This window comes from Hippocampus guttulatus, chromosome 11 (assembly GCF_054856545.1).
Source record: "Hippocampus guttulatus isolate MCC_2025c chromosome 11, RoL_Hgut_1.0, whole genome shotgun sequence".
In the NCBI taxonomy this organism is placed as follows: domain Eukaryota; kingdom Metazoa; phylum Chordata; class Actinopteri; order Syngnathiformes; family Syngnathidae; genus Hippocampus; species Hippocampus guttulatus.
Genome location: NC_141271.1, coordinates 18,500,985 through 18,514,899, shown reverse-complemented (window position 1 = coordinate 18,514,899; position 13,915 = coordinate 18,500,985). Strand labels below are relative to the sequence as shown.

Here is a 13,915-nt window from a genome sequence, read left to right as displayed (position 1 = left end):
TAGAGCATCAATTACAGCTTGACAGCGACGTCTGAAGCTGTTCACAAGTCGACGTCTTGTCCGCCGAGGCAAGGCATCCCACTCATGGGTTTGACCTGCATGAGATGTTGAAAGGCTGATTGAGGCATTAAGGTGCGAAGGGCCGCGACATTGTGATGATATGAGGTGTGGGAATCAAAGTAATTGGGACTTGAGTTTTGGACTTGGAACTTGTGGACTCATATCCCTTATGATGGAAGGTCGCGGGATAATGAGGAAGATGGGAAAAGCGAGGACTTGTGCGTGCTACATATATATTTATATTTTTCTTCCCAGTATAAGATAAGATAAGATATCCTTTATTTGTCCCACACTGGACTAAATAAGAAAACTTGCTTTCTCTAAACATTTAATCAGTCAATTCAACCGGGTTCAATTCCAGCCCCTGCCTCCCTATGTGGAGTTTGTATGTTCTCCCCGGGCCTGCGTGGGTTTTCTCCGGGTACTCCGGTTTCCTCCCACATTCTAAAAACATGCATGACAGGCTGATTGAATACTCTAAATTGTCCCTCAGTGCGATTGTGAGCGCAGATGGTTCTTCGTCTCTATGTGCCCTGCGATTGGCCGGCAACTGGTTCAGGGTGTCCCCCGCCTACTGCCCGAAGACGGATCGGCCCCCCCCCCCGCGAGCCTTGTGAGGATAAAGCGGATCGGAAAATGGATGAATGAATTCAGTCTGCGCCAAAATCTCACCCAAGTGCGTTTAAGCATTCAATTGGAGGGCCAATCCGACCGCAGCCGAGACGTGTAATTGTGTTGCACTTTACGACGCCGAGCGGCGGCCTGTGTTTGTTGCCGGCTTTCAATTTCTGTATCTGTCGCTGCAGTTGGTGTTTTTACGACCGTCAATTTATTACCTGGGTTTTTGTGCGCCCGGCCACTTGCGTTTATAGAGTAATAAGGGAATGTATTTAATGCGGGGCCCGCTTTCGGTTGCCGCGCGGATTGCGAGCATGAATCACGGGGCTTGATTAAACCGCGCTGTCCCCGGCTATTACGCGTGCTTAATTTCATACCGACTATAAATAAAGCAATTATTTTCTTATGCACACTGTCAAAGTTAAGAGCTGGCGTGTTTGGTTGCGCCGAGACAATTGGAGATGAAGGCTGTTTCAAAGACGTATTGTGCATCTGCAGCGCCCATCTGCTTAATCCATCGCTCATGTCGACCGCGGCGGCTCTTTACGAAGAGCGCTGCGAGGTTTTGATTTCCGCAAAGCTCTCTAAACGACGCCGCCGTCTTAACGAGTGCCCTCGTGAAACTGGAGTTCCAACGCCGTTTTTTTTCTTTTTGGCTTGCGTCTACAAATTGTCGCTGCCCGCCGCTTGGGTCTTACGCAATGGCAAATTCCTCAAAAACAAGAGAGAAATCCTCAAGACCGAGTACGTGGGAGGGCTTATCCCGATGTCAGCTGCCAAAGGGAACGCGGGAGGATGCTTCTCGTTCAATAGACGATTGCTTTTAGTTCTAATCTTCATTGTCGCTCTCGCGCAGTTGCACGCAGTTTTTTTCTTGGCCGCGAGTGAGAAAAAGACAAAAACAGGCAAGTGGCCGCCACAGTCCCATTTAGACAGAGAGAGAGAGAAAAAAAGGGATTGATGATATGCATCCTATAGACCACAGGTGCCAAAGTCAAGGCCCAGGGGCCAGATCTGGCCCGCCACGTCATTTTATCTGGCCCGCAAAAGCAAATCATCTATGTCAACTTCCATAATCCTTGCTTAAATCTGTACCAAAATCTCAAACCGTCATACGTAATAAATAACGGTGGCATTTTGTAATAATTTTGTTACCCTATTCAGAATCAGAATCAGAATCGCCTTTATTGTATATTATTAATAATAAATATATATTATTATATATTTATTGATACTCACTTGAGCTATAATTGAACCGATTTCAACACGAGTGAACTATCTTTTTTTTTTTGTGTACAAGTAATAATATGATGTGACGATTAAACAATTATTCGGTTTCAATGTCTTAACGGCCCTCTGAGGGAAAAATGAGTTTGACACCCCTGCTATAGACAGACAGAAAAAATTTCAATTCAACTTGATTCATGATTTAATCCCCACCCTGCCCCCCCCCCCCCAAAAAAAACTCAGCTGTTCTAGTAGGCTAATCCTGACATTTGTCACATCAAAACAATGAAAGCCGCTAGCACCGGACGAATGACATCAAAGCAAAGGGAAATTTCTCAGATGAATTTTTTCGGATGTTTTTCTGCAAAATTTCTGGTTCGCAGGGTTCCACTATATAAACTCATAAGTTAAAGTTAAATTCCAGACTACCTTAAATCTCGCTCTCAGGTATTGCGTGTCACGTGGCCATTCAATTGCGGATGCCTCGTTTCCAGACAAACAGCAGATCTGAATGAAACACGACTTCATCGGAACTTTTCCGATCCTCCACCACAGCCTTCCGCTTCGTGATGTGCTGCGAGTGTTCTCGTGATGTGCTGCGAGGTCTCACGTTTCAGCATTTTCTTTCAACGAGCCTATTTAGGACTAAAACGCACTCTAACCTCCCTTTACGGACTCTCCCGCGCGCGTACAAATTTGAGCGGCATTATGTATAATCATGCGTGCCGACTGGAGGGCCTAAATACATTGTAATTAGAAAATAATGAGGCAGCCTTCATGGATGGGAGATTTCTACTTAACATTTTCCCTCGGAAGTCAACGGTCTGAAGTCTAAATCAATGCGGAGAGGTTCCCGTCAGCCCGGCGATATTAAAGTTGATCTTGCCTGTTAAACTGGGAAGATGTGCACACACAGGTGTAATGGCCACGCTGTCGCTATTAAGGCCAACACTTCCTGTCGCCTTGGAGGTGGTCATTTCGAAGTGCTGCTCATTCAGCCTAATCAATGGTTGAAGCGGCAGCCAACCATTAAATAAAAAAAGGGGATGGAGATTAGCTGCCGCTGATTGGGGTTAATTGGATGTAATCGGAATTTATATTTTACAGCGGACGACTCATTAAGAACGTATTTAAAAATAATGTCATTTGGGCTCAGGTCATTTCATCATTTTACTTTGGAGGGAGGAGGGGGGGGGGGGGGGAAGTGTCCCGTGGACCCCTTTTCATTGCGGGTGAAACATTCTAGACCCAATCGCTTTAAGGGAAATTTTAGAGAGACTCTGGTTAAAAAAACAAAACCTTTTTTAATAGGTTCAATTAAGACCCTTTGAAAGCGAATTCTGAGATTTGCCACAAAATATAAGACATATTTCTCGACAATCGGTGAAAACGTGTGCAAAAATCAGTCCGTCGTGTAGCTACGGCATTCAACTGTTTTCCACCATTTCACATTTTTCGGGCATGGCAAAAATGACGCAAATCGCTCCTCCCACACCACACACATCTGGGCCTCGGTGTGCCTATACATCCTGAAAATGCTTCGGGCTGGTGTGGCTGCTTTAGAGCGCCTCATTGTTGCGGCGTGGAAAAGCCTCGCAACGACTCGGTGGGTTATGCTGTACTCCAGCCACCAGAAGCTAACAACGCTCTTCTCTGGGCTGTGCGAAATTTACAGGAACATCCGATAATCTTCTAAGCGGCCCAATTAGTCGAAACGTGGCATTCTGATTGTGGAGTATCAGGCAAAATGGCCACAAACGCAATATTAATCAGAATGATCTATATTGATCAGTGGGGCCTCGCCGAACAAATTATTGTCATGACCATTTTTGAATTGACGTCCCCTTCAAATATCGTACACGTTGCACTTACTGGACAACGGTTAGGCTCCCCATGTGAATCACTGACATAGTTTTCCAAATATTGCTTATTTGTCACTCCCGGTTAAACTTGAATGAAAAACTGACACCTATTGTTAAATTATACGCAAAAATGATGAACCGAACCCCATCATTGAATCTGATGAAAGTCCGCTAGCTTATTGCTAATACACCTTCAAACAGAGAGCAACAAAATCAAAAGATTTCAACTAAAACGGAAGTGAATCAAGCCACTGAGGACAAGCAATTTGGGCTACATCAAATCCTGATATTTGTCCGATTTGAAGGATTCCGTGCAAATGGTTCTGCTCATTTGCCGGCGTCGGCGCGGGCCCAGCGGAAGCGCCGTCGAGCCGCGGCCCGCAGCTCAGACGGACGGATTTCCCCCACTAATCCGCTTGATGTAAGTGAATTTCGCTTCTAATGCGCGCGCTTGCGAGCTGTACAACAAGCCAGAATGGGCGACTGGAGGCTCATAAATTGACGAGGAGAGCGAGGAGGAGAATTCGAGCGCGGCACGAGAAGAATGTGGCGCTTCTCCGGAAGGCGGGCAATAGGTTTTTATCAGCCGCTGGCACCGTTTGGCCCGCGAATGGAGCGGGGGGGGCGGGGGGGGGGTGCAGGGGCCCGCCGTGGGAATAGCTCATGGGCACCGGGCGTTCACCAAAATCCTCCCAAGAAGAATATCAGCGCCTCTCACATGCCGCCGCCTGATATCCGAGCGCCGTAGCTGAAAACTATCTCCATTGTCCAGTTTGATTGCCTGAATCAAACTGATTTACTGCAAATCCATCTGAGCTTTGATAAATCTATTACAGTTTCATTTCGCTGATTTCATTAACGTGAATAAAACCAGCCATGCTTTCTGCATAACTGCCTTTTAATGGCTTGGCCCTGTCACCTGCCTCAGTATTAATCCCTCTGACTTATTGCTCCGCAGAGGGAATGAGTAATGGGTATTTGAATGTGATCAGCACAGTACAATGCAATTAAGGAACCAGTACTGTTCTGTGCCTTTAATCCTGAACTAATTTGAATTGCAGTTTGATAGCACTGTGAATCCTGCATAATTATGTAGGGTGCATATTAAACTCTGTGACAAACCGAAGAGGCCTTTAACTAGCCCCGCCGCGAGGGCTGCAGCGTGGAGAGCGACACAAAGGTAGCCGGCCACGCCGCCCTGGAAGTCACAATTACCCACGTCTTGGCTGACAGGTGAAGCTGGGGCTAAAAGGGGGGTGGGGGACACTTTCGTTTCAAAAATGGCTGATGAGAACGTCTCCCCCCCCCCCACCCCGTCCTCTTCCGACAATTATGTTCGACTGTCATTTCACCCCCGGAGAAGAGATGCATCACGGCCTCGGATGTGGTCGCCGCTCGTGGAAAGAGGAGTTAGCGGGTGTTTGGTATTTGAGGCTGCGCGGGCAACATTTGGTGGTAAGCGCGGCGCAACATCAAATGTGATACACGACTCAGGTATATTGTTAAAAATGTTATTCGGTGACCTACAGTATATCTCGGACAAAAGCAGCTACTACACAGCACAACGTCTGTGGACGTGGAGAAAGGAAATTTGTTGTATGTATACAGTTCAGTTGTATTTGACTTTAAACTTCAATACATTTGTGCTTCGCGTTTAGAACCAAATTTGTATGGAGTTCATTTTTTTTTTTTTGGTCAACATTTATGTGAAATACAGTCTACTGAATGTTTTTTAAGCCAGTGTTGATTTTCAAGCTAGGCGTATTGTGACCACTGCGTTCAATAATAAATACTATTTAGGAAGGTGAGGTGGCACTCAGTGTGCTGCTCCTTCTGCTGTGCTCGCCTTAGCCACCTGGTGGCTGTAAAAATACAGACATTGTGCACATGGAGACGGTCTCAGCTACTCTGTCGGTTGCAGTAGTGATCGTTGTTTGCGGAAGATAACAGTGATATGTGAGTATTGTTTTTAATGTCTTTCTGCATGTGCTGCTACACCAGGTGTGTTCAAAAATAAAATTTTAAATGGCTTTAATTAGAGGCTGATATGGATGTTTTGGGGGGTGTGCAATACCAATTCTGAGCATATCATCCCAATAGCCGTTACGCTTCCAACACTAAAGATATGGATTACAGGCAATACATTTAACTGTATATAAATTTTAAGGGGGGGGGGGGTTCTTTTGAACTCATAGCATGCAATTCTCTTGTTTTATGTTTATTTGACTGTAAACTTCAAGGGGGAGAGGCGATGAATGGCTAGAAGCCTCTTTTTAAAAAAAAATTGATCTGCCAAACTGCTGCTTGTTGCGGAGTGAGCTAAGATTACTTTCACAATACAGCATTCATAAATTTTTGCTCATAAATCAAATAAAGAAATCGGCCAAAGGACGGCTCGTATCTCGAGACACTCTTAAGTCGGGCCACTTGTATCTCAAAGCATCGCTTCATTTGTATATGTACGTATTTAGAAGACAATCACGACCCATCTATTTCGAGGTTTTTTTTTTTTTGCTAAATTCTGTCAACATGTCAGCCGGAAGCAAAACCGGCGCATTCTTGTTTTTAAGGTCAGATTATTGATTTAGCTCCTTTATTGGATTGCGCAGGTGTACCTAATGAAGTGTCCCGCAAGTGGGTAAACACAATAAAGAGAAGACGTAATACGACAGCATCCCCGGGAGAAAGGCTGCGAAAACTACGCTGTCAAGTGGTCCGACTTGGAATTGGGCATCGCATAAGATGCAGATAGCAAGACATTTAAGAAAAAGGGGGGCTGATTGTGAGAATGATAAAAGATGCAGAAACGGGAGGGGGTTAGAAAGTAGAGAGCGACACAAAAGGGGCCGCTGGCTAAATTAAGGCATTGTGACTCAAAATCCTCCTATAATAAGGTTCATGCTGTCTACAACTTCATCATTTCCCCCTGAATGATAATTACTTTATTCAATCATGTTCAAGGTTTTAGTGAAAGCTAGCATTGATTGATTAACTTCAATTACCATGCTCGCATTTGCATAGATAAAAACTGCTTTTCAATTTGTGAGTGGCACGCGGGTGGAAACCCTGCCTTGATATTTGCATTTCAATGTGAACGGTGAAGGATAAAGGTGGGAGCGGGGTCTGATCACTGCTAAGCCCTTTCTGGTCGGCTGCGCCAGCATCTATTTTTCCATAAACACCCTTTGTTATGTTGTTGGTCCGCTCCTTTCACGCAGAGAGAGTCAGCGGTGAGCTCTGTTTGCCGGCTGGCTTGACAGCTCTGTTTGGGGGGGGGGGGGGGGGGGGGGGGGGGGATTAGGACGCCGGTTGCACTACTCAGTGGAGAGCTTAGGTGAGCCCGGGCTGAGGCGCTGGCGAAAGCATCACGCAAGACAGAAATAGACAGTCGGGAAATTTCACACTCCAAGGAATAGTACACGGGCGTTCCACGTTCACCGGAGGCTGGCTGAGCTAATGAAGATGCACATGTGTACAGTGCAAGAGACGGCGGGAGATAATTACGATCATCTCGTGTCCATATCACTCATCATTAACCAGACTGAAAAACATATACGAGGCGGCTGAATTGATCGTGACAGATGCCAGCATCATTTAAGCTTCGCTTTATGCGAAGTCTGTCAAACTTATAAGGTGCGTCAGAAAAGTTCCGGGACTGATGTCACCAAATAAAAGGCAGTACATGGACAAATTGTAGGGAGCGCTCTGCTAATGAAAGAAACCCCCACAGTGGTCACAGAAATAACTTGAATCCATCAAAAGTAATGATTAATAAAAACAATGAAAATCAACCTGGTGTGTCAAACTGGCGTGCCAAAAAATATCCAGTCATGCCTCGAGTTGAATTCATCCTGTGACTCTACTCATAAAACAAAAAATGTTCCATTGAAATGAATTGAAATGCCATTAATGTGTTCCAACCTTCCCCTAAAAACAACAACAAAAAAATGTCACGTGTATTAAAAAAGGGTAAAGCAATGCAATATAAAGTGATATTCTTAATTAGCGTGAAGCTAGCAGACCGACAGGCTAAGCTATGCGGCTATTTGAAATATACAAGGTGTAATTCTCCGAATGAATCATTCAAACACACCAGGAAAAGCACAACCACATTCACGTTAGGATTTAAAGAGACCACATTTGTCCGCTGGAATAACTTGCGTAGAGCTAATCTGAAGCTGGAGGCTGCCGCTAAACATATGTTAGCCTGTCCGCAAAGGTAAGCGCTCGTGAGTAAGTGATGATAATGACGGGAGAAGAGGAATCTATTAGCCCTTCCGTTTTTGCATGCCTAATAATCAGATTAATTCAATGACACTAATTTAGAGCAAATGATGGGCCCGCTGGTGTTAATTCAACCTGTGTTTCCAGATGCTCATTTCTAAACAGCTAAGTGAACTAGCTAATCACACCCCAACCATCTGGGAATTGCCCTCCGAGGCAGCAATAGGAGACGGGCGGCGTAATACGTTTTAAGACGGCGACTGATGGCTGCCTGCGTGGAAACATATTGGCGCTGACGTTTTCATGTCAGTCTTTCGAACAAATAGGGTGGTAAATGTGAGCGCCCCCCGGTAGTTAAATCCCCTCCACTGAAGGCGGCGAATGCAAATGTGCCTCTTTTGTGCAAAGGTAAATAAGGTCAGTAAGGCTGCGTTAATGATGAGCAGATCTCACAGGTGCGATTGTCAAAGCATGGCTCTGAGATGCTTTTGCTCCTGTGACAATCACTCAGTGCCATGCCGACGAGGATGGCACACTCACTAATGTATCTCCAAATTTCCACCATGTATTTAAAAAAAAAAAAAAAAAAAAAGAGGGAAAAAAAAATCATGCAAATGAAGCAGGTCCTCAATTGGAAGACACTGCATTTGGGTGACATTAATCAAAGGAAAATATGCAGACAAAGGTGACAGTAATCCCAATACTCATGCATAAGTGGCACAGCTGTGATTCGGCTCACTTCATACTTGTAGAGAACATGAGCGCGTCGCGGCAAAAAATGGAAATTCTATACGTCGGGATAAAGCGCCCCCTCTCATTAATTTTATTTTAGCTCGCAGTGATCAAGTGGCTACTGACTTCTTTTTTCACACTTACATGCTCCTGCCTTCCAATTACAATAACGCAATTACACGTAACTGTTGGTTTTTCCATTAACACTTTGGAGTTGGCATGTGGGAGAGGGTCTTTCTTTTTTTCTCCCCTGGAAAGGAGGACATCCTGTTAAAAAGTGACCATGTACCCATCTTGTGCATGAAATACAAGTTAGCGGGTTGTCTTTTACCTGCGTCTACCTGCATGGTCAAATTATAAATGAGTCTCTTTTGTCCAAGTTTTAAAAAATCTTATTACTGTGCGAAGGCTATCGAGCAGGGATGGGCAACTTAAATGTTAGAGGGGGCATTGTCATCAGTGCTACTCGGGGGTGGCAAAATATACTGTATGTTCATTTCGAAAACATTTTTTCAATCTTAAAATAATAATTATCATTCAAGGATGGCACAACACTGCTGAACAAGAAACCAACATTAAGTCTAAGAACTACATTTTCTTCCTACAAAAATCAACTCACTCCAAATGTTAATATTATTGGCAAACTATGTTTTCCCTGGATATCATTCCCCCACCGAAAAAAACGAACCCTAATGACACTCAAGCAACATTCGTGACATTCGCAAACACTACATTCACCGCTCAATGAGATACCACTTGTAGCATGTGGTATCCACCACAAGGATTTCCTCTTGACAGCACCAAAAGACACAATAAGCGACGTTTATATTTGTCGACCGGAATCTGTTTGGAAAAAGTTCACTGACACCGCTGAATATTTTCATTCGGTACGCTTTTTAACGGCTAGGCTTGGGAGACGGCTCACCCAGCTTGGCTGTGAAATTCAGGTTGAGAAAACACTGTGATGGCTAACATGGGCAAAAGAAGATACTCTGCTCCGAGGTTTGGTGCTTCTATTGGTCCTCTAAAATAGCTGGCAGGCAATTCGTTTGATACTAACAATATGAGCAAAAATTTGCTTGACACAGCTATATATTTTAGATATGAGAAGTCAACTCTCAAACATGGTGTCAAATGAAAATCCTATAAGGGAGATACCCTATAAGAACTCCAGGGGATATTTCTGCTCCATTTGTTCCCATCAAAAGCCGGATGATCCACTAGATTTTCAATACGTCACTCCACCTGTCACTTCTCACCACCGGACATAATGGACAAGAGCCCCTCTTTTCTCGGCGATCATGTAGCGCAGGCCTAAAGTGGCTCGCGTGGTATCACCCCCCCCCCCCCCGCCCCCGCCGCCACCTCGTCAGAGGTGCCCCCCGCTGGCCGGAAGGGACCTCTTTCCAAGCTGGAGTGCCTCCTGCTGGGATCACTGGGGCGATGGAGAGGTGGGGCGCGGGGGTGGGGGGCTAACGGAGGGTGGAGGGTTACAACGACTTGGAGAAGATTCTCGACAGCGTGCACCTCCCTCTCTGTGCCCCCCCCCCATTCTCTATCCTTCAATCCCTTGCCCCTTATTGCCCTCCCCCACAAATAGAGTGACAACGTGGATGTATCGTTGCCATTTGTCTCTTTACAGGCCTCTCTTAAGTGTCAGGCTACAAGTGTGGTTCGAAATTAAAAATCAGAAAAATGGCAGTAGTAAATTGCAGTTCCGCACTCCACTGTGGGGGTCCCGTTCCAAATCAACCCACCATAACTGAAATCAGTGAAATAGAAATACCCAATTTAAATCCTGCAGGCATGTTTCTTATTAAAACAAACATTTTCAATAATACAAAATTAAACAAATCTTGAAGGACAGCAAGAGCAATGATAAAAATTGTGCACAAACAGTGCAACAGCGGACTGATCCCTCTGTTTGCACAACGAATATACATCATCAATAATCATGGACAAAGGTGTACATTATAAAACTACTTTCTGTAGGCATAAAAAGCAGGATTACCACGGATGGCATTCAATCATTTTCAACAAAAACTTGGTTGTGCTGAAATGCTTTGTTTCATTCGCCTTTCGAATTTACAAACTCGGTAAGCGTGCCACCATCTAGTGGTTGACAGTGGGATTACACCCAAAATAAACAAGAGTTGGACCAAAATAACAGCGCAAAAAAAATCAGCGAAATAGGACCGCGTATCTGGAATTTACAATGCAGGGTGGGGGGGCCGCATTCTCTTTTTCAGCCATCCCACCTCTCCCAAACTGGCTCTCTATCAATCATCCCGTGAGTTTGATTCGTCATATAATGCAAACAGCCAGGTAACCTAAGTCACAAATAGGAGACGGCAATATCAATTTCATCCCAGCAAGAGCGTTAAACAAAGCAAACAGTGGCGTTGAACTTTGATAGCGCTAAGCCTTCCCTGCAAAGAAAAGGCAGAATTTAGCTTCAAATCTATATTCCTGCTTGGAAAAGAGATTGTACTGTGTTATCAAGAGGGTCTGTTTACCTAGTGAATCTACATATGGCTATCTAATATCTTTGTGCCATTGAGCAGGTTGGAGGCTGGAGTCCCAGGGGTGTCAAGCCTGGGATTATGCATGGCAGGGGTTGAACTATTGCCCCCCGTGTGATTGAAAGACCTCCGCCATCTTAGGCGCTGTTTATTGTATATTTGCATTGCTCACTTCTCGGAGGCTGCGGGGGGAACTGTGAGTGGTCCGGCACTCCATATCTGGGCCGCCGTAATTTGGTTTCCTCCGGATTCCGCCCTTCGTGTTTCCCGGCCTGCAGGTGAGACTGAGGGCTTATAAGCAGACTGAGGGCTTATAAGTAATCATTTAGTTGATTGACCAAGCTACGCTCGGATCAATACATCTCAGCAGGCGCCGTGAGAGAAAACACATCATGGGTTATTTTCAATCCAGCATCTAAACGGGCGTTTGGGATAAATGACCAAACCGTCTGTGTTTGGTGTTGAGGAACAGTGTTTTGGTGTGGATTTTGAAATCATGAGACTTGGCTGCTGTTTTTCGAGTAAAAGAATTCACAGATTATCCCATCGATAAAGCATTAAAAGTAATTGGATAAAAATTGATTTGGCACTATTAAGCACAATTAACGTGCAAGTGAGGTGCAGGTATTATTTGTGTCCACTTTGGGTCGCTGAACTCAAATTCTGTTGAAGTATCTGTAACTTTCAGCGTGTATAGCTTTAAAAAAGCAGAGCCTTGGCTGGTGAGTGACATGGGTGTCAAAAAATTAGAGTGTAGAGTTGTCATCGGCAGATTACATGTTTGTTTTCTTTGCGGTTGTTCAGGAACTATGTTGAGGTGAGGGAAGAAGCTTCATTTATTCGGTCCAGAGCTTTGTCTATTTGAAACAAAGTGCTTTGCCGCCATTCCTTTTTTTTAATGTATTTATTTATTTATGATTATTATTTTAAACAAAAGAAACTGGATAAAAAGAAGCACAAATATGTTTGACAATGCAATGGATTCCCTCTATTCTCTCTGTACTGACCGGCAAGGAGTTAGACCATAACAGCTATTTGAAAAATATATTTTCCTGCGCTTACACAACATCTCAATACATTCTTGTGAAAACAGGCTGCATCGGATCATTGCGAATCAGATTTTCCCACTGAAGAGCAGATTATATTAACAAAAGATAATTGCATTCGGATCCTTGCCCTGAAGTGGTCAACAATGCAATTTCACTAATTTATCCTGGTGAAAGGTTGACCTTAAGAAATGTAATTACACACACCTGAGTTACACGAGAGCCTAAGCGGTCCACAAAACGGTTACCGTTGAAGAAGGTGTAATGGCACACAAAACAATTAGCCCGTTGTTGCGGGAGCTTAGAATAATTGCAATGTAGCTTCTGGCTTAAACAAGCAAGCGATTATGAATAAAAAAATAAAAATAAAGCAAACACACAGGGTCCATATAAAAGCAAGAATGCAGCTAGCATGCTTATTTCGTGTGTAATCTAAATCAAGCAAAAACATTTAAAGGAGGAAACACAAGGCACCTGCTCCATCCAGTGGGAAGCGGCATTAGTGTTACATGACCACGTGCAATGAAGTGGTTTAGAGTAACCTGTTATAAACACACATCATTTATGAATTTTAATAGGTCTGGCCATGCCTCATAACTATGCATGACTTCATACTTTCATAATTGACAGGAAATATGAACTGGGCCAGGGGTCGCCTATTAGAATGACTTTTCATTAAATTTTTTGACAGCCCAATACACAAATGCGGGGTGGATTTCTTGAGCATATCCATGTAGTGCACATGAAGCTTTAAAGTGGAATCCCCTGAGGCTAGGAACACCGCTCTTACAACTGTATGCACGAATAGAATAGAATACAATAGAAATGAACTTGTTTCATTTTTTTAATGAAGAAAATAAGACTATGATATATTATAAAACAGAACAATTTAATACAATGTATGTGTATCGTGGTTATTTCAGTCTGGCTCATTCTCTGGTGTGCTCGAATTGGCCATTCGGCGGCAATGCAACATATTCACGCAGACAAACGCATGTGACCCAGTAATCTGCAATAATAACAATCATAATCGTTCTTTGCAGAGTATATGCCTGGGAGTGTGATATTGTTTGTCTACATATGCTGCTTCACTGATTGTGTTCAAATAGCCAGAATGAAACTAATTGGAATGGCATTAATCCTGTTCTTTCACACACAAAAAAAAATCCAGGAAAAAAAAGCTCTGTATTGGATACAAAAACAACAAAACAAAAGAGAATGTAAAGTAATCTGGTTTTATAAAGTGTCATTATTGTACGTATCGCATTCACAGATGGGATGTGTGCTTTAAGGGGCGGGGCCTGGTGAAAAGCATCAGAATTCATCAAATCATTTTTAGTCTGCAGAGTTGAGCAGGCAGGTAGGACGAATTAGACACAAACCTGATACAGAATATTTGTTGTTGTTGTTTTTAGGGGCAGGGCACAGCAATCGAAGAATGTGTTGTGGGCGGCAGAGGAATTTGGGCCCAATCACCCTGGTTTTTAGCACATGCACACACAATGTTTCCCCACAATGTAAATCGACACCTCTGGGCTGTAAATTGCCACAAAGGGGGCTCTTGAGTGAGCGACTTAACATCCATCCCACTCACAATTAAGCAGACAGACTGACATTGTCGCTT

General features: G+C 44.0%; 1 protein-coding gene across 4 annotated transcripts in view; it reads right to left on the bottom strand.

The window, feature by feature from the left end:
- The window catches only part of nr4a2a (nuclear receptor subfamily 4, group A, member 2a), an 88,404-nt gene that overhangs the window by 31,453 nt on the left and 43,036 nt on the right, over positions 1–13,915 (bottom strand). The window contains exon 1 of one of the 4 annotated variants that reach the window (XM_086123755.1): positions 11,418–12,686. The exons of the other annotated variants lie outside the window; for them this stretch is intronic. The gene's annotated coding sequence lies outside the window, so the exon portion shown is untranslated. Of the gene's footprint in view, positions 1–11,417; positions 12,687–13,915 lie in introns of those variants that run through there. 4 annotated transcript variants of the gene reach the window in all.